The sequence below is a fragment of the Armigeres subalbatus genome, chromosome 2, assembly GCF_024139115.2.
Source record: "Armigeres subalbatus isolate Guangzhou_Male chromosome 2, GZ_Asu_2, whole genome shotgun sequence".
Taxonomy (NCBI): domain Eukaryota; kingdom Metazoa; phylum Arthropoda; class Insecta; order Diptera; family Culicidae; genus Armigeres; species Armigeres subalbatus.
The window spans coordinates 109724587-109745530 of record NC_085140.1 but is presented as its reverse complement, the minus strand read 5'-3'; the positions used below and the strand labels follow the sequence as shown (position 1 = coordinate 109745530).

The following is a 20944-nucleotide window of genomic DNA, read 5'->3' as shown; positions in this document are numbered from 1 at the left end:
TTGAACCACTGTGATGCAGCCCAGCAACTGCTGTGCCAGACAGTTGCTGAATGGGGGACGGATATCACCATCATAGCGGATCCTTACCGAGTACCCGCCAGGACAGGTAAGCGCTCCGCCGAGAGCACAATACTCTCGGTCTGAGCGCCGAGCAGCTGGTAACAATACTCTCGCGTGCATGCGATGCCACCATGCCTAGGAAAGTCCACCCTAGGAATGGAAGGCCACCGGCTTACTGGTGGACTCAAGCTATTGCGAACCTCCGCCACGCCTGCCTACGGGCACGGAGGCGGATGCAGCGAGCACGCACAGAAGAGGAGCGTGTTGAACGACGGGTGGCGTTCGTGGCTGCTAGAGCCGCTCTGAAGACTGAGATTAGATCGAGCAAAAAAGCCTGTTTCGAAGGCCTGTCAAAGTGCTAACGCGAATCCATGGTCTGACGCCTATAGGGTCGTAATGGCCAAGACACGTGGGGCGATGGCCCCTACAGATCGGTGCATTCAATAGTGCCAGTTGGACAGCTATTGCAGATGCGCTCCTGCGTCTTGGAATTCCCGAGTACCTATACAAGATTCTCGGAAGCTACTTCCAGAATCGAGTACTGGTATACGACACGGAGGCGGGCGGAAGTGCGTTGACATAACCTCAGGGGCTCCGCAAGGTTCCATACTGGGTCTGGTGATATGGAACGTCATGTACGACGGTGTCTTAAAGTTGAAGTTCCCGGTGGGCGTGGTAATCGTCGGCTTCGCTGACGATATTACGCTGGAGGTCTACGGCGAATCGATCGAAGAGGTGGAGTTGACTGCAGCCCACTCGATCGCAAATGTGGAGAAGTGGATGAGTTCCAGGAAGTTAGAACTGACTCACTACAAGACTGAAGTGGTTGTTGTTAACAATCTAAAGTCGGAGCAACAAGCGGTGATAAGGGCAGGCAATCGCGCGGTCACCTCTGAACGCTCCATAAAACTCTTGGGGGTAATGATCGACGAAAAGCTCACCTTTGGTAGCCACGTCAATTACGCCTGCAAGCGTGCCTCCACAGCTATAGTGGCATTGTCCCGGATGATGTCCAATAGCTCTGAGCTTTATGCCAGCAAGCGAAAGCTCTGTCCATACTGAGGTATGGGGGCCAGCTTGGGGCACGGCCCTGCGTATTAATTGCTACAGAACGAAGTTAGAAAGTACGTATGGGCTCATGTGCCTAAGAGTTGCGAGCGCTTACCGTACCGTGTCGCACGACGCACCTTGCGTCATCACCGGTATGATGCCTATTGACATCGTATCGGTGAAGACATAGAGCGCTTCGAAATGCGCGGCACGAGAGGCATCGGTAGGACTGCCAGGTTGGCCTCAATGGTCAAATGGCAGTGTGCGTGGAACAGTTCCACTAAGGGTAGATGGACACATAGGTTGATACCGGAGATAGGTACGTGGGTCAAGAGACGCCATGAGAAAATCACTTTCCACCTGACCCAGGTCCTTACAGGCCATGGTTGCTTCAGACAGTATCTGCACCGGTTCGGACACTCGGCCTCGCCCGAGCGTCCGGTGTGCGCAGGTTTAAAGGGAACGGCGGAATACGTGTTATTCGTGTGCTCACGTTTTCGCACAATACGCGACCACATGCTTGCCACATGTGGTCTGGACACTACCCCGGACAACCTAGTCCGGAGGATGTGTAAAGATGAAGTTGGCTGGAATGCCGTTTTATCGGCTATCGTCCAAATCGTCTCGGAGCTACACAGAAGGTGGCGCGTGGACTCGAGGAATGGCTAGTTCAGGCGCAAATAAGAGGTGGTCCAAGGGTTCGGAGTCGGCTTCATGGGTCATACCGGTGCCCTGTGGTCGAACTCGATCCTTTTATCGAACAAGTGGCGTCGGTCAACCGGACGGGTTCCGAGCCCGAGGACGGAAAGGGGTCCTCTTCAAGGCTGGAGCAGGCGTAGGCACCGCGTCGGCAAGTCTCTCTGTGTGCTGGCGAATAGGCCCTATCGCAGAGAGGTCAATTTGGGGTGCACGCGGCATCATCATTCTTGATACCAGTCGTGCAGAGGGAAGCAGGCGCGAAGTCGACCCTTCCCACCTTCCGAGGACATAGGGCGTGGTAAGGCCAAAGAAAGCCGGCAATGCGCTGGCACGCTACCATGGTGTTCTTCTAAAAAAGCGAGTCACGACGTTCGATGCTGCAAGGACACGCAGCTAACCTCGAAGGTGTGTTGTGCACTGGCCCTCCTTTGAAGCATTACTTTCTGGTTGTACCGAAGGGACGATGGGCTTGGCGGCAATGGAAACGGTTTAGCGGGTCGGGTATGCAGTCCTGCCTCCCTCGTTTGCTGTTGGAGGTGGCCCCTAACCCCGCACTTCCTGGACAACCCAGGATGTCTGTTGAGCAGATTCCCCCTCCATTGCTTAGGAAGACAAAAAAACTCACTCTTACTCACTCTTACTCATTCGTTCACTCACTTTTACTCACTCACTCTAACTCACTCACTCACTCTTACTCACTCACTCACTCACTCACTCGCTCTTACTCAATTACTCAATAATCACTCTTACCCATTCGCTCGGTTATTCAATTAATCACTCATTCTCTGTTTCTCACTCACCCACTCTAAATCACTCACTCACTCCTACTCACTCGCTCTTACTCACTCTTACTCATTCACTCACTATTACTAATTGCTAACTCACTCTTACTCACACACTCACTCCTAGTCACTCACTCCTATTCACATACTCTCTCTTACTCACTCAATCAGACTAACTCACTCACTCATTCAATCGTAGATTCTAAGAATTGGATCACGATTCATCCGGAAAACTATAGCGACCAAGGAGCAACTTCAACCTTGTTGCCTTTGTAGCCTTGCTGACGTGGACCGCAGTTAACCACATTAGGTGCAGTTGACCTCCTCAATCGTCAAATCTGAAACACATGCAAGTTGACGGCCATTACCGCTTGCGGAAAATTGGATACTTAGTTCTATACTGCGTTGAAACAGTTCCAGGTGAAGGGCAAACTATTGTTGATTTATATGAATTCTGAATAAACTTTTATTAAGTAACATTTTTTCACCGAAATGAAGTATAAACTTGAAATAAGGACTTATTCGGGGTACTGGCTAATTCGAGGTAGTGTCCCATTCGGGGTAATGGCATTCGGGGTAGTGGCCTTCGGGGTAATGGCATTATGGGTAATGGAATTATGTGTAGTGTCATAGAGTCATAACAGATATTTAAGCATGTACAATTTTTTTCGAACTGATATACGTTGACTCACTACCGCCATCTACTCAACTGATTGCGGAAGTACATACCGACGCAACTGATTAGCAACCATCGAATGCAGCCAATACGTTTGACAACTGTACTTAGGCTGCGTTTTACCTTAAAATGATCGTCGCGCTATCTCCAAATGATTGCCAATTAGGGGAACGGTTCGACACTTCATCTCACAGCACCATCCCATCAAAAACAAAGCAATGGAAAGGAATTCGGTTTGTTTATTATTTTTGCGATTTTTTTCAGCAGTGAGCACGCATGTTGACAAAAAGAAGTGACGAATTTGGTGCCGTATTTCTTTGTTTAGCGATGAGATGGATATATGTACAGTGAGATGGAGATCGGAACAGTTCCTCTATATTCGTGCCGTTGAATACATTTGAGTCAACGGGTGCGGATGTTTACACACGTATCGGATGCCAGCCTCAATATCTGTTATCTGTGGTGCAAGATTGAACGTGTTCGTATTATGATGCACAAAAGTCGGGTTTGTCTTTTGTGCGGTTTGTGAGTAAATAAATTAGTGCAGAATTGGACCCGTTTGTATAAGCACGCAGAATAGTCGCGAGTTTTGAGTGTATACTTTGTGCGGTTATGTTGTTATGTTTGTACTTCGGGAAATGCGCAGAACGATCGCGTGATCATTCAAAATAATTTATTCTGCTTTGTGCGGCCGGTAAAATAATTAACTAATATGTGGTCGTATTTTATGCCATACTCCGGTAGATACGTGAGTAATTGAGTAATTGAGTATTTTCAATGTGCTTAATTATATCCCATCCCATGGATCGCATTGTTTACCGAAGTAAATTTAGATATAATAGCTTTTGCATCTAACACAACATCCTATCCCAAGACAATCGTGGAGATGCAGACATATAAGCAATCTCTCTCTGTCGACCGAGCTAACAATCATTTCCTTTCTATATGAACATAAGGACATAGCTGATGCTGTAAGCCCTAACTCTAGGAAATTCTTAGAAGACCTGAAACATGTGGAATGACAAATTTAATTAATTAGTTTAATTTGGGTCCTTGGATTGCTATGATTATGTGCCACATTTAAAAAAATCGAGCTTAAAACAAGTAATAGCATAGCATAGCATATGTGATTGTTCAAATGGTGGGTGGCTATACCATACTCAATTGAGCAATCTACTGTATATTGTTGCAAATTGGCACTTGGGATTAGTAGGGGAGACTGGGTAGGCTTGATTCCCTTTTCTGATTTCCGATGTATCTCAGCCAAAAATAAATAATCATAAGCGATTTCCACACAGATTCTCTAAGAAATATAGTATTTAACTTTACTGATGTACGACAGTCCTTAAATTATTGTTGTTATTGATACACAATCGATTTTTAGGAGTGCTGTCAATAATCGACTTTTAAAATATTCGGGGGAAATTGATCCCTCTCCAAGAACTTGCTTTGATAAAATTAGAAAAGTGCCCTCAGATTTTTTAAATATTTTTCCTTCAAAATACGCGGAATTTTCGAATTTCTGTGCGTATACGTGAACGATTTTGGTTATTGAATTCGACAGCACATGCAATTTTAAAATTTGGGGAGACTTGATCCCCTTTTTATGATATCTACACAATAAATATTTTTCCTGACAACCCTTCATCAAATCTGTCAAATCTACAAAAAAATAGAAACCTGAGAACAGATTTATATTTTTTTGAATTTTTTCGCCAAATTTTTGTATGGATGACTAATGGGGGATCAAGTGTCCCCATATTGAGGTAATAACTTCAAATCCAAATATCCTAAAACTTTGATGAAGTGTTGATATTTTCATCAGTACAGATCATTAAGCATATTTACGGCTTTGTGTTGTGAAAAAAAATGAAAGTATTTGGTCATTGTTATGGAAAGTTGTTCAAGTTTTGCGTGGCCAATAAAAAAAATCTTTAGAAAGGTCAAAACATACAAACCGCCCTGCAGAATAAATAAGGTTGTAAATCCAAAAAATAACTTACCACATAAAGGTCATTTGTCTAGAGGATCTATACTAAAAAATACGCTAGAACAAAACTACTTTAGTTTTCGATAAAACAGGGGGTGATCAAGTCTCCCCGGGGATCAAGTCTACCCACCTTACCCTATCTTTTCCTATACAGTAGCAGTTGTAAACCTAGCCACGTCCTTACAATCACGAAAGGAAGGAAAGGAATGTTAGTTCAACATCTACTAATGAAGATGCATGGAACCCATACTATCTTCATAGATGTCCCGGGAAGGAAAATTTGTGTTAGCGGGTAAGGTGAATAATAGGGAGCTCTATTCGACAATAAAGAGCGCTTGTCAATAACAGTATATGCTGAAAAATTATTCAAATATATTCATTAGTTTACTTACGAACCGTCCAAAGCAGAACAAAGTAACTCGGAACTTGCCAATGTGTCGCATCAGTGGCGTAGCCACGGGGGCAGGGGGTGTTGGACATAACCCCCTCCCCCACACCAAAAAAAAACAGATCTTACAATTATTGTATAAAAACGTGGCATATACACTGCCGCTAACCGCAAGTCGAGCACATCTGTATATGGGCCTCCATATACAGATGTGCTCGACTTGCGATTAGCGGCAGTACAAATCTGTAAGGTTTTTATACAGAAATTGTATTAAAATCCTAAAAAAAATGTATATGCCCAATTATTATACAGTTTCTGTAAGGTTCTTATGCAGAACTGTATTAAAATCTGCCATCCGCTGGTTGGGTGCAGAGACGAAATTTTTGGGAGAAATTTTTTCTAGAAGAATTTTTTTTACAGAGCACCTCTCGCGCTCAAAATATTTCAGCTATTCAGTACTCACTCGTGCTCAAACTATTTCAGCAATTTTTAATACGCGCTGAGAATTTTTGCAAGCTCCACTCGCGCTCAAAATGTTTTGCTATTTCATTACGAACTGAGCACTTTTACGAGAACCACTTACGCTCAAAATGTTTTACCGATTTGGAAACGCACTGAGCACTTTTGTGAGCACCACTCGCGTTCAAAATGCTTTAGAGATTTGGACACGCACTGAGCACTTTTGCGAGAACCACTTGCGTTCAAAATGTTTTAGCGATTTGGTTACGCACTGAGCACTTTTGCAATTACTGTATAAAATCTTGGCATATACAAGTTCTTATGCAGAACTGCTTTAAAATATGTAGTTCGCTAGTTGGGGTTAGTTTAATCCGGGAATCAACTTCAGCTACCCTCAGCATGACTTTTCTTCGCAAAAACACTATTTGTGTTAAAGCCGTAAAGATTTGTAAAGTTAAAAAGTTTTAGATATGTTCAGATATGTTAGATACATTATACAAATATTTTGAACCCTGTTGTTTTTGAAACTCTATAAACATTTACAATCGCATTTCGGTTCTACCAATGCTAACATTGAAACTTCTTTTTAATCCATTCGACAAATTGGCACCCCCATTATCATGTGCGATAACTTTAATCCCACCCGGACAACAGCATCCAGATTAGACACGTACCATAAAGCGAGCTTCAAAAAACTGCCCCCAATAATGCCCTTTCGTGGCTTTCCTGCCGACTGCTCGCCCGAATCAAAAACGTTCCAACAAGAGCCGACCCATTAGCACCCGTCCTGTGAGAGCATCTGGACAGTAATCTGCATTCGCTTTGCCCAATAATTGCCGTCGCAAAATGCCATATCCCAGACGGAGACAGAATCCTTGATAATGTTCTTTTAATTGCAATTAATGTTCGATAATAATACACTTAAAATTATACTCCTTTTCCGGAGATGGCCGAACGACGCACCTCACCAGCAGAAGAGGACGTTCAATACGATGATGGCATTGGAACCGCGTCGTCATCAGCACAAGTAAAGTTGGAAATTGCTAGAGTGGTACTGTTTGGTGGAGCCTTTGGCAGCAGAGCAAACTTTCATTGATAAAACATAAAATTAACTGTGTATATCTCAAATAAAGTACAATCATCTAAATTCTATCGGAAATCTAAATTATTCGTTACAAAATTAATAACAAAAATTGTTTTTGTTGTAAAACAACATATTTTAGATTGTTTTTTTTTAATTTCTGATTAATCGTCTGACTATATTCAACTTGGTATAATAATTCTTCGTATTGCTCCTATTTTGCTAACAGATTTTGAATTTCCGTCGTTGTTTTCACCCTTACAATTTAACACATATTGGCAGCTTCGGATCATGGAAAAATGAATGAAAATTGTTGTCTTCATTACGAAGCATATACCTTCCGATTGTAAATCCTCGACCCTTGATTGGTCCAATAAATATTGAAGCCAAACGAAAATTTAATGCAAATTCATCGAACAACGGGCCCCGACTAGGAGGCCTTTGGCACCTGGGAAGGATTTCTCGGCTCAGACACCCAGCTTCTGTGGTCAATGGCGATGATGATGATGATGATGCACTCACATTTGACTGTAAAAGAGACTGCAAATGGTCGACGGGGTGATCACCCCTCCGGCCCGTGTGTGTGTATGTGGCAGGAAAAAGGCAACAACACTAACGAGCTTAATCGAATTTGAATGAAAATTGCTGCTCCCATTATGCTGATGTGGCAGAATGTCCCCTTCTCGTTTGCGTGACTCTGCTCCGCAATGGGAGGCTGTATGTGGAGTGAAGTTCGCAATGCAGCCAGTTGCGCTGATGGGAGAAAGGTGAACTGGCAATCCAGTCGGTGTAATCTAGAATCGTTCCCTCATTTGGAAATTGCGTTCATTCCCGTCCGAAGACACACATTCGTATTGGCAGATGAGCGCACTACAATATTACGGGGCGTCCAGACCAATAAACGGCAGCTTCCGGAACTTGGCAAGGTGGACCTGCAATAGGAATGTGCGAATGAATTGTGTGACCAGTTTGCAACCGCATCAAGCAACTGCATGTAGCAGCAGCAGCGCCAACCAGCCTACACAGTAGCATTTCAATAGGTAATGTGTGCAATTAAACTCTGCAGATTAAATATGAAATATTCATAAGTTAAGGGTACAAACTGGCAGGATATCTTTAATTCAACGATTCGGAGTAGGGCTTTTCTCGAACGGTGGCGGCGATCGTAGCTGTCATTGTCGTTGGTTCTGCTCCGACCTTACCAGACTGGGCTACCGACGATATGGACTGCAGTTGCGCCATAAATTAATTTTATCGTTGCGTGTTCTTTGTCTAATGATCCAAGCACGATGATAATTGGAGATTTTGTCTACTGGACGGTGCTGGAAATTGACAATTTGCGTTTGAAATTTAGTAATTATTCGAGTGAGACGAGACCACCAGGTCTAGTTTTGTTTGTTGCTGCTTCATGACTGCTGTTGCTAAACATAACTTCAAATCCAAATGGAGGCCAGAGATTCTTCGGTAACATAACAGTTTCTGAATCGGGTTTAAACTCAATGCTCTCGTGTTAATCTTATGGAAAATACCTTGATTGATCCACCTAGCAGTGTTGATGTCTTTTTGTGAATTAGAATATGTGGACGAAAAATAAATATTTCCAAACAAGTAGCGTAAGTGTACCGGTTTTGTCAGCCGTAGTGTCCACCCTAAAAAATGCATATTTTCCAAATACGATCGATCACTTTCAACAGCAAAGAAGCATAAAGGATGTATCTCCTGTTAGAGCTAATAATACCATCGAAAATTGCTTTACTTTAAGATTTATATCAGAAACTGGCCAAACACTTACCCTAACTGTTTTCGGTGAAAATGTCATATTTATGCAATGGCAGGCACAGAAAAGAGTTTAATTAATAACTGTGGAAATGTTGCAGCTGGAATGTAGAGCTATTGAAGAAAAAGATAATTGCTACCATTGTCCATTGATTTTGTTCTTTGAAAGTTTTGTAGGCTGCTGGTCGACAGACGACATTTCTCGGATGTTATAGATGTAAGGTCCTTCAGAGGTCCGAACATCGACTCGGATCACTATCTTGTAGTTGCACAAATTCGGGCGCGACTTTCCAGCGTCACGAGTTCACGAAACAACAGAACGATGCGTTTCAATATCCGACGCTTGGCAGTTGAAGGGGTTGCTGAACAGTAGCACCAGAAGCTGGACGAGCGGATAGGAGATGCCACCGGATCTGGCGACGTCAACAGACTGTGGACAAATATCCACGAAGCTGTGACTACAACAGCGCAGCAAATGTTAGGCACTGCACAGCGACGCCAACGAAATGGTTTGATGAGGAGTTCCAGCGAGTGATGGACGAGAAAAATGTTGCTAGGAGTCGAATGCTAGTGGCTCGTACCCGTTCCAACAGAGAGCGGTACAGTGTAGCAAGGGCACAAGAGAAACGAATCTACCGCAGAAAAAAAGGCAACATGAAGAGAGTGTGATAGCTGAAGCGCAGGAGAACATGGATAGAAACGATATGCGGAGGTTTTACGCAACTGTCAATGGTGCGCGGCATAAGACTGCGCCAGTGCCCACCATGTGCCATGACCGAGAGGGGAATTTGCTGACAGGCAAGACTATTGTGGCATCCAGGTGGAAGGAGCACTTCGAAGATTTGTTGAACAGTGAAAATGAAGGTGTATTAAGGAGCAGGATGGACATTGGACATAATCGGTGACAGTCAAGCTGTGGAACCACCAACGCTGGACGAGGTTGAGAAGGCTCTAAACGAGCTGGAAAACAGTAAAACTGCCGGGAAAACTGGACGAGCTCCGGGTCGAGCTTTTCAAACACGGAAGTGAGCAGCTGCATCAATCAATCCACCACATTATCCAGAAAATATGGGAGGATGAAGAACTGCCTGCCGGCTGGTTGGATGGTCTCATATGCCCAATTCATAAGAAAGGGCACAGACTAGAGTATGCCAATTACAGAGGGATCACCCTTCTGAACTCGGCGTACAAAATCCTTTCGCGTATCCTGTTTAACAGACTGAGACCGCTTGAGGAGTCCTTCGTGGGCGAAAGTGCCTCGCGGATGCAAATCGGATTCAGTTCCTTGTGACAAATTACTTTACTCATTCAAAACGTGTTCAGATTTCAGATAATTCAACAATTTGTAGAATGTACAAAAATATTCAATGACTAATATTCAACCGAATATTGACAGTTCAGAGCCGACTATGAATGTGTCTGGAAGTGAGTTGACAAGTGAAGAAAGGTGGACTTTACCAAAAAAATTCGATTATTTTACACTCCGCTTGAGACGTCTTCATGGGTTGGGCCAGCTGCACCAGCAGATGCACTGAGGTGACTAGGATCGCCAGATGACCCTGTGGAATGTGTCGAGGTACCAGTACTGGGTCTTTGACGTGAACATTGAAGAATCGCTGGATCTATCTCGACTGGTGTTATTCACAGAGCCTGGAAATGGAGCGCTTTGTGAAAGTTCCGGATGGCAACTTCACCGAGGCTACGCGCACCATCCCATCTGCGCCCGGATGAATATCGACCACTCGCCCCAGATACCATTTAAGGACTGGGACTGGGATTCTGCCTGGACCATGACCATAGCCCCGACAATTAGATTGCGGTTAACAGTGAAGGGTTGTGAGATACTCTTGGTGCCACCTTTTCCAGAATTGTTGAGTGTGGTGTTGAACACGTTCCCGAAGATGAAGTCGATTCTCGGGAATAATGGTGTAGTTGGGATTCGGGAGGTCATTCAAGGCCCGCCCGATTAGGAAATGGCCAGGCGTTAGGACTTGCATGTCGTTTCGGTCACTGGATAGTGGAGTGATGAACCGTGAATTCAGGCATGCTTCCACGTCCACCTGAGCGAGAACGGTACAAAAAGCGTCACGTGCCAAGTTTGCGCTTCCGATGACTCGACGAAGATGATGCTTCATTGACTTTACGCAAGTCTCCCACAGACCACCAAAGTTGGGAGATTTGGCCGGTATAAGTAGAATTGTTTTGACTGGGAGGAAGCCTCGTTGGACACTGAGTGACGATGCTGCTGAGAGCGAAATAGGTTGCGTATTTTTCGTCCGGCGCCAACAAAATTCGTGGCGTTATCACAATAGATGTGTTGTGGCTATGAAGCGTTGAAGGCTTGCAACGAATGCTGCTGTCGTGAGCTCGCAGACAAGCTCGAGATGAGATGCCTTTATTGCCATGCAAACAAAGACGGCCACATAACTTTTCTTAGATGAAGAGCGGGGACCTGGTCGCTGCAGATAGAACGGCCCAGTGAAGTGGATGCCAACATATTCAAAGGTGTATGATTGAATCACGCGAACGGCTGGCAGCGACCCCATTAGTTGTACGAGATTTAGAGGACGCGCCTTCACGCAGATAACGCACTTGTGTACTACTTCGCGTGTAAGGTCTCGGCCGCCTAATGGTCAGGCCTGCCTAATGTTGGCCTAATGTTGGCGAATAATTGCCAGCAACGAACGCGGACCACAGTGTAGCTGTTGACGATGGATCGAGGTGGCGATCAGCCACGTGAGGGGGTGCTTTCTCGGGAGAACGAAAGGTTTTCTGGTATCATTGACCATGGTAGCGTGCTCGAGCCGGCCACCAACGCGAATTAGACGGCCTTGAAAAGCTGGACAGAGGTGTCGGAGTTTAGATCGAGGTGGTATTGGCCTTCCCCCTTGAAGTGCACTGAGCTCCAAACCGAAGTATTCGGCTTGTACTAATCGCAGTATTCCATACAGTGTTGTATTGAGCTCTTCAACAGATATCGGACCACGCCGACGGTTGTTTGCCATCCTACGACAATTGTTAGCGAAACGTCTGCACAGAGTAACGATTCGCAGAAGAATTGTGAACGATGAGAATAGAGTGATAAGGTCGACAACTTCAGAATGCGGGAGTGCTATGCCTGTCTCCGAATCTTTCTCCTTCCAACGACCGAGTTCTTCAGGAGGTTGCGGCCATGCCGCACTGCATGTTCCAAGCTATGATCGTTCCTTCCACCATAACGACTCGTCTAGTAGCTGGTCAACATTCACGCCACAACCAAATCACCTGGAACGTAGTTCCAAGTGCAGTTGGTTCTAATTTCTTGGATCTCTGCGAGCCGGTAGACCACAAAGGTTTGCTATGTGGACGGACTTGCTGACAATCAATGAAGTACAATTGTTGAATCTGTCCACATGTGAATATTTTCCGTGACGTTAATACTGGTACAGGCGTGTAGTGATCAGCCATGCTAGGAGCAATCCTCCACAGAGCTCCAAGCGTGCAATAGATTTGTTGTTCAACGGAGCTACTCGTGACTTAGCTGCTAGGAGACGAATAGTGACAAACCCATCTGGAGCGATAGATCGAAGGTACAAACACGCTCCATATGCGTTCTCGGACGCGTCGCTAAACCCATAAATTTGTACGATGGCCGGACGCCACAGAGACTGCACCCGTCTAGGGAAGCGAAAAGTTTTCAAACTGTTGAAACGAAGTTGGAAGTCTTCCCATTCATTGATGAATGCTTTCGGCAGCGGGTAATCTCAGCTGGACCAAGAAGCCCTAGTGGATCAAAGCAATGATGTTTGTGACAGTATGATCCTTTTCGTATACATCTCACACTTTGCGAACTTTGGCATTTTGTAGAGAAGCGAATCAGTTGCTGGCTCCCACAGAAGACCAAGGGCCTTAACAGGAGCATCGGAATCAAACTCAATGAGCGATTTGGTCTCTCTACGGGAATTTCGTTAAGAATTTCTTGGTGTAGCGAGGAATGGAGCAGAGCTTGAAGTACCGTAGGTTTCGGTGAGGAGCTGGAAAATTTTCAGCGTTTCCGAAGTGTTTTGCCGTCAGTAGATTCGCAGCAGCCGATGATCGAGAGGGTGATGAAAAATACGACGGTATATTTTGCAGAGATCACCCATGAGATCAAAGGCTGGCCTCCGAAAGCAAAGAACGATGTCGTTTAGAGTATTCTGAATAGTCGGACCTGTCATTAGAATGTCGTTTAACGATAAGCCTTGGTGGTGATGTTCTTTTCGAGCTCTCAGCAGAGACAATCCAGCCGAGAACAGTGCTTTGAAGGAGAGGTAAGTTTTCACCGGGAGAAATTCTGCCCTAGCGCAGAAGCTCAAAGAAGGTTCCAGCGCCCAGGAGCGCATCTACCGGTCCAGGAATACTGAATGTTGGATCGGCTAAGGTGATCGAGGAATTTCCTAATCCACCATTGAAATTGGTTGTCCTGGTTGGTCGCTTGATATGGTCTTCAACACATGAAACTTCAGCTTTTTCCCTAATGCGAAAATTATTGTTTCAACCGATCTTGTAACGGTTGTTGTAGTTTGCCCTACACCTCCAAGATTAGTGTACTCCGATACAGCTGGTAGCTTGAGACGTTGGAATAATGCCTCTGTCATTAGATTGAACTGCGAACAACTGTCCAAGAGAGCCCTGGCAACGACTCGAGTTTCGTTGAAATCTTAAAAAAAGACCAGGGCGATACACAGCAGAACAGTCTCGATGGGGAGCTTCGCCGAAAGTACCACTAGCGCAGTAGGTGTGTTCGATTGTGGATGAGACGAAACTGGTGGGGTTGCGATGGGTGCAAAGTCGGATTGAATAACGGAGACGAGAGTTGAGTTTGTGCTTGTTCCACTGGAACTAGGTAGCAAGGTGGACTTAGGTGGGCAGGAGGAAGGATGCTTCAGTTGCTAGTTACTGTTAGTATTTGACGACGAGAACCAGGTTGCACTGGGCTCTAATGGAGGTAGATGAATAAGAGTTTGTTACCGCTTTCCGCACTTTCGACATCCTTCAGATGTGAAATCCTTGCAGCCGTGTGCTGCAGTCTTCATACAGTTCAAGCAGAGATGGTGTTGCTATACAAATTCGAAACGCTGTTTGGGAGAAAGTTTTCGAAATATGAAGCACTACTGATACAAAAAATGGTCACCGCTGCATTGTAGACATTTTCGGTTCGTGAGCGATTCTACGGACGACGAGGGTTCGGAAACATGCAAAGTTGAAACCTTGTTAGCAAACTTCATCTTTTGGTCCAAAGGGAGGCTGAGTTGGTAGACTAAAATCGTACTCCAGTTTTCCGTTGGTTCCCCAAGCTTTTTCAAGATAGCAATGTTCCGATCAAAGCGATCAACACGGTTTAGAAGTCCCTATTTACGACGATTTCATTGTAGGCGTTTCAAGATGGTATTTAATGAGCTCCCGCTTATTGTCGAAACGATTCACCAGTCGCTGCCATGCTTCTGGATAATTTGCATCACGACTCCGCCGAGACGACAATTTTGCGGGCAAAACGAAAGAAATGCACTTTCTTCCACCGAAAAGTAAAACAAAACTGTTGATTATCAAAATACGAACAAATGTATTCGACCGATAGCGACGACAAGGTCCAGATCGATGACCGGGTGGATATCAACTGCTTCTCTAATCTGCGCTACAGTACACCGATTCTAATGCTTCTCTGTGTGTGTTTTTAAATATTCGGAGAGAGCTTTTGTTTTAGACTGACCGTGGTCAGTTAGCATATTCACACAGCAATAAATCAAAAAAAAAGTTGACCAGGAATAGGACTTCGGTAGCATGAATTTTATTTAATATGTTTAATATAAATCAAGCTGTCTATTGAACAGCCTTCATGTACGGACAATTTTTTTGCGTCTATTTTGTGACTTTTTTATGTAAATAATTTTTATTTGTTAATTGGACGTACTTTTTATATTTCGAGTACTGACAAATCAAAAGGGCCTATTTAGACGTCGAATAAATCAAAGGTACAGCAAGTCTGGTGATTATGAATGGAATTATGAATTTAATAACTGATTTTTTATATGCGCACACGCTATACGGACAATTTTTCGACACAGTGTGTATGTTGAAAAAATCCTGCCAAAGTCGAATGAATAGCTATTTCAATTCAAATGCGAATTCCTGCAAATCGAACTGAATTGAACAATATGTCATGATCAGACAATTGCCACAACACAAGAAAACCGTTGTAACGAGCAGCAACAGTGGCAGTACGAAATAAGTTTATCGCTTTATTGCAGTGAGCACGCAAGCTTCACCATTTTATTCGCTAGTCAGAACGCTACATCCCCTTTCCCCCTTTCCTCCCATTTCCGCTCGATGCAGATACACCGAAAAATTGTGCATGAATCGTGCTTTCTATCGCCAAGGCAAAAATATTACTCATCGTAGCAGAAAACGTTATAGATCAGCAACTATGGGCTACACAGCAGAAGCAGCAGTCAACAATAGACCAGCCAACAGTCAGTGGATGCGTACATCCGCCAGGGCTTCCGCTTCCATGGCCGCAAGAGCAAGTGGCTCGCTACCGGCAAGCACAGGCTCAGGCTGAAATCCATTTGCATCATCACTGTTCCCTCTCTGGCGCCCACCCACCGACTACGACACCATTAGTGTTGTTGACTGCGGCAACAAACCGCACCAGCATAGAACCTGCTTCGCGTTCTACGCCCCACCATCCCGACGCCACCTGGAGCTGATGGAGCCACAGCTGGTGGAGCACATCCATAAAACAAAAGCATCCGAAATCAGAAGGAAAGATAAAAATAGCCACGTTTTGTTTTCTTATGTAGCATGTTGAATGCGCCCCCGCTCCATTCGCATTCATTGTGGACGCAACATACAAACATACAAATGGGCGCTTTTGAGCTTGTTGCTGGTAGCATGTATAGAAACTGATGCCCATAGCCAAGCCACCAATAGTGGTGGGAGGTCGGTGCACAATGCACAACCCCTAAGCTCAAAACAATTTTCTTAACCCTATTTTAATTTTTCAATATTCATAGGTTGCAAAAGATAGTTACATAAGTTATAAAAACGTTGCATTTTTTGTGAGCCTTACTGTACAAGTTTTTGAGGAAAGGAGTAAAATTAAAGTTGAATACCATCAATAACCTACCGGGCGACTACCTCCAGATGCACCTTCTGCCGTTCCTGCAATCTCACGGTAACGAGATGCTGATTTCGACGGATGTTTTACTATTTGTTTACGCATTGCCAGTATTTGACTGGTACAGAGCCAATAATATTGTTTTTGTTCCAACAGACTTCAATCCAACGACGAACTCGAAGAGGTTTCGTCGAACTTCTCGAAGCTTGGTTCTATGACACCAGTGTAACATTCATATTTCTGAAAGGACTGGTAGTGAACTTATTCCAGTGGATACTCCGCTTCGGAGCTTAGATTGACGTCTTCATTAACTTCTAAACATCGGCCATTGCTGGGACTATTTCAATATCAAATTTTCAAAACGACTTATCTGCTTTTGTAAACAAAGATTCAAACATGGATTTAACGAATCTGATAGCACCTCCACGCAAACCAACACCATGAACAGGTAGCCGAAGCCTTCATCTACGTGTTCATGGTGCTGATTTGCGTGGGAGTGCTATCAAATTCGTCAAATCGACGATTGAATCTTGGTTTAAAAAAGCAGTCGTTTTGAAAATTTGGTATTGATACGAAAACTTCACCTGGCGCTCGGCTTTTGCGTTTCTATTTTTTTAACGCAGTTGTGTCCTGATATTTTCTTTTTTTCTTTCCTGCATTGTTCTGCTTTATTCGTACTGTTTCAAACATAGAGTAACTATCGACAATCGATACCCAACCTAAACCGCCCTTACGTCCTCATCATTTCGGCGTCCTACAGCTGACCGGCACATTCCTCCAGTTGTTTCTCCGACTGGCGGGCATCCTCGTACTCGATCACCTCCTCGTCGCCATCGACGCCCATCAGCAAAGCGGACTGTTGGGCGTTCTCCTTGGCGATGCGATTCTTCAATCCGACAGCCGTTGACCGAATCAGAAAAATATTCTTCTGTACATCCACAATGTCGTTGTAAATTTCGTGGTCACGTGCTACGAAAGTAGCCGTTCCATAACGAAGTACCTCTCTTGGCGTTCCGTAATTTCCGCAACCTTATTGGTGGCATCGACAGTTGTGGTCCACAGCTTCCGATTTATTTGACTGGAACGTTGTAGCGTTTCTCAAATTCGATCGACGGATCGAGAGTCAGCTCCTTACCATTGGTCTTTAGGTCAGGGATTGAATCCAAAACAGAATGGAAAAGTTTCTCCCTTATCATCTCTGTATACATATAAGGCTACTGCTCCTGGACTGCAGCTCATAGCTCCGATATTCATCCCACGAGAAAAAAAAAACCATTAAAAAGATTGATTTTCTTATTTTTGTGATTTTTTCAACAGTGAATACGCATGTTAGCGAAAAAGCGACAAAATTGGTGCCGTATTTCTTTGTTTCGCGATGAGATGAATGTTCAGTGAAATGGAAAACAGAGCAGTTCTCCTACGATATGTACCGCGAGAGACTTTTTTTTCGCAAGCTGTCATCATGATAAAGAACAGATTCGGGATGCTATACCTCGTGATAAATTTCTTTTAAAAAATCTCCATACGCGTGGAGCACTGATTCTGGCATTTCAACTTGTTCTACACAGCTGTGCGGTTCCCAACACAAAATAAGCGAGAACAAAGCGAGAATCATCACTTCTCTGGCCGCCTACCCGATTCTGTTTTTTTGGGGCAAGTAACTCTAAACTTTGCGAAAATATTACTCATTTTCTCGCAATAGTATTTCGTGATATTTCTAGTATCCACGATTTTCGTCAAACAAAGAGACGGTTGCTAGTTCGGTTGCTATGGCGTTTGTCAGTTAGTTGATGAAACACAGTGCTGCCCCGTATTGGAAACACCTGATTTCTAATTTTCACAGATTCTAGAAAACTTTCAAACCGCATTTTATATTTCGAATGCCATCAAACCAAAACGTAGGCCCTAAAAATTGCTCATAAAGTAATAGTAATAGAAATAGTTGTTCAGTGTTTTTCAAAGATTTTTTTAAGGGATTGAAATCATGTGTTGTCTAAAACTGGGTGAACTGTATCGACTGGGTGGCGTTGTGTTTCATGCTTTCTCAACCAGGGCTCTTCGATCAATTTACCGTATACGACATAGTTTTTCGCTAGTATTTGTTGAATGAATGAATTATAATTCGTTCTCATGTCTGTGATCTCATGGAGCGCTACTCCTGGAGGGACTGATCGCGAGGCTCTCCAAATGGGGTGCTAGGCGTTCCATTAGTCTCCATGCACAGATGGGGGGAAATTTTGTCAACCGGCAGTTCCTCTTGCAATGAGGGCAGTCCATCAGTTTGGACATACCTCACCTCTTGGAGACCTATAATTCAAAGCAAACTGTTAATTGTTACGAGCTTTAGGATGGAAAGGTTATTTCATAGCAGAAGTTGACTGGGTACGGGAGAGTCAGTATTACGTGGATATAGATGTGACGTGAGTTCTACGGTGGCGATGGCCGTCGATGATAACGCCTCCAGTACGGAATTATGCACTTCTCCATCGTGGTACAATCTGCGGCTACCTCGAAGTATTTAAGAGGCATGCATTGCTTTTCAATTATGAACATGCCAAGAATGAAGACCTGATCGAAACGGGTTTTACATCCGCGCAGCCGAGCTGCTGCCAGTTAAGCATATGCGGTATTTCGAAAAATTTCGTTTCGAAACGAAATTCCGCGGAATTTCGCGTAATTTGAGCATGGCGAAATCTGATTTCTTGATTTCGTTTCGTTTCGTAAAATTACAAAAATTTCGCTAGAAAAAACTAGTCTTTAACGAAATTTAACGGAGTTCCGTCGAATTTCGAAACAAATTTGAACTTACACCATACGGCCTTGAACGGTCGTGATTATTAAAATGTTTGGCTGAAATAGAGCACAAATGTAATCGGATATGAATCAGATCAGTATAACTTTGTCAAAAAAGCAAAGCCGTTATGTGGATTCCTAGGGCTCTTGTGAAGTCTTTTTAGAACGCCTCTTTCTTATTAAAGGTCGATTTCTTCACCTCCGCTTAGGCCTCAAACCAGGTTTAGGCGTATGGGTAAGCACTGCTTAAGAGTTAAGAAGGCAAGGAAAACAAAATGCAACATTTAACGTCCAAACAACAAATTGAACTTGCTGGTGCGAGAGAACACGAAGTGAAAAAAACAATGTCTGCATCGAAGAGCACAAAATTATTTAGTGCAGAATCGATCGTGTTGCAGGAGCTTATTAAACAAAGCACAGCACAAGCGCATTTTGCGTTGGATTGACTTGAAACACGGTTTTCGTCTTCGAGTTTTCAAAATAACTTCGTTCGCAATAAATATTTAGTCGCTTACCACGGTGGCTTCACTTGAAGTACCTTTTCAACTAACCAGCGATTCCTTTCCCGTGGCACTCACGGAGATGCAGAGCACTCATTGGTCCCTTATTACAATGAGTGTCAAACTAGTTTTCCTCTCCTAATAGCAGTTCGTCGAATTGATTGTATATAAGACTGTGGGACTCTGAGCCCCCTTTAAAAGGTCGAATTTGGAAGGAAATGATAACCTTTTGGTACAACTTTTTGTATGGGAAAGGGAAAATTATTCCTTCATACCTGGCAAAATGCTGCCGTAAAAACTTTGCAATCACATTTCTCAAATAAAGTCTGAAATACGTATCTTTTTGCATTTCAGAAGGGGCAGGGGATTCTTCTAGTGAGCAAATGTATGCTATTAACAACTATCTATCTGCGTATACGCCTGGCAGATGTGGATATATAAATGAGAATCCCACAAGATAAAAAATAAAATCTATGCATTCATTTTATGGTTTTGAATTAGCTCAATACCATAAAACCACGCTGATCAGACAATATGAAGTAACTTCTTCTTCTTCTTATTGGCATTACATCCCCACAATATGAAGTATGCTTCAGCATAATCACAAAATTCTAAAATGAAATAAGGTTTTAACTGAATTTGAAGCCGGATACAAAAAAAAATCCCTCAATTTCTATATTTTTATATGCTCACTGATATAAAACTGAACTGATATGACCCAAGTAACACCGAAAACATCATTATTAACGAAGATCTAATAATAATGTTGAATAAAGGTCGGGAAAATGAAATACAAAACATGTTATGTTCAAGGAAAGCTATGATAAGGTGTTTTCCAAAACATACAGAAATTTGATCAGAGAAGTTTCATACTACATTCACACAACTTGCTGATAACATGTCGAATTTTGACATTTGTTTGGTTTTTTGAGATGTTTCGTTTTACATTCTCACAACATAAAACATGTCTACAGGAAGATTTTACGAACAAGATCATAACATGTTCATTTTTTGACATCTGACATCTGACGAAACACAGAATATATACCCCAATGATAGAAATTTAACGTAATTTCAACATCTTTTAAGATCATGAACGTTCTTCATCAACCCTGTTATTTATCGACAACTCGCCACATTGTTTTTCTTTTACAGATTCGAGAATTTATTTATCATTTTCAAAATTATGCTTTGGCATAGTTATATTTTTCTTCAATTAATGGCGCATGAATTTAGGGGAAGTAAAATGAAAAGTTAGTCAATGAAACATGAGCCGCATATAATGTTTCGACCGATACTTCGAAACAAATTTGATTTATTTATTTAGTTTGTATATGTTAATTAATATTATTAAAATGGTGTTCATCATTTCATGCATGCAACTTGGCTGAACCATGTTGAAAGTCGGTTATTGAAAACATCCTTAGTACTTAAGTTTAGTCTTGTGAATGTGCAATCAAAAACAAGGTTGCGACTGAAAGATGTTGAAAATATCGATAATTTTTGCGCTGTTTGGGTCGTGTGAAAGTAATCAAAGCAGTTTTTCATACCAAAA

At 43.3% G+C, this 20944-nt stretch overlaps 1 pseudogene; it reads right to left on the bottom strand.

Moving 5' to 3' along the window:
* Positions 1-16826: 16826 nt before the first annotated feature.
* Positions 16827-17292, bottom strand: LOC134209147 (probable ribosome biogenesis protein RLP24; annotated as a pseudogene).
* Positions 17293-20944: the final 3652 nt, after the last annotated feature.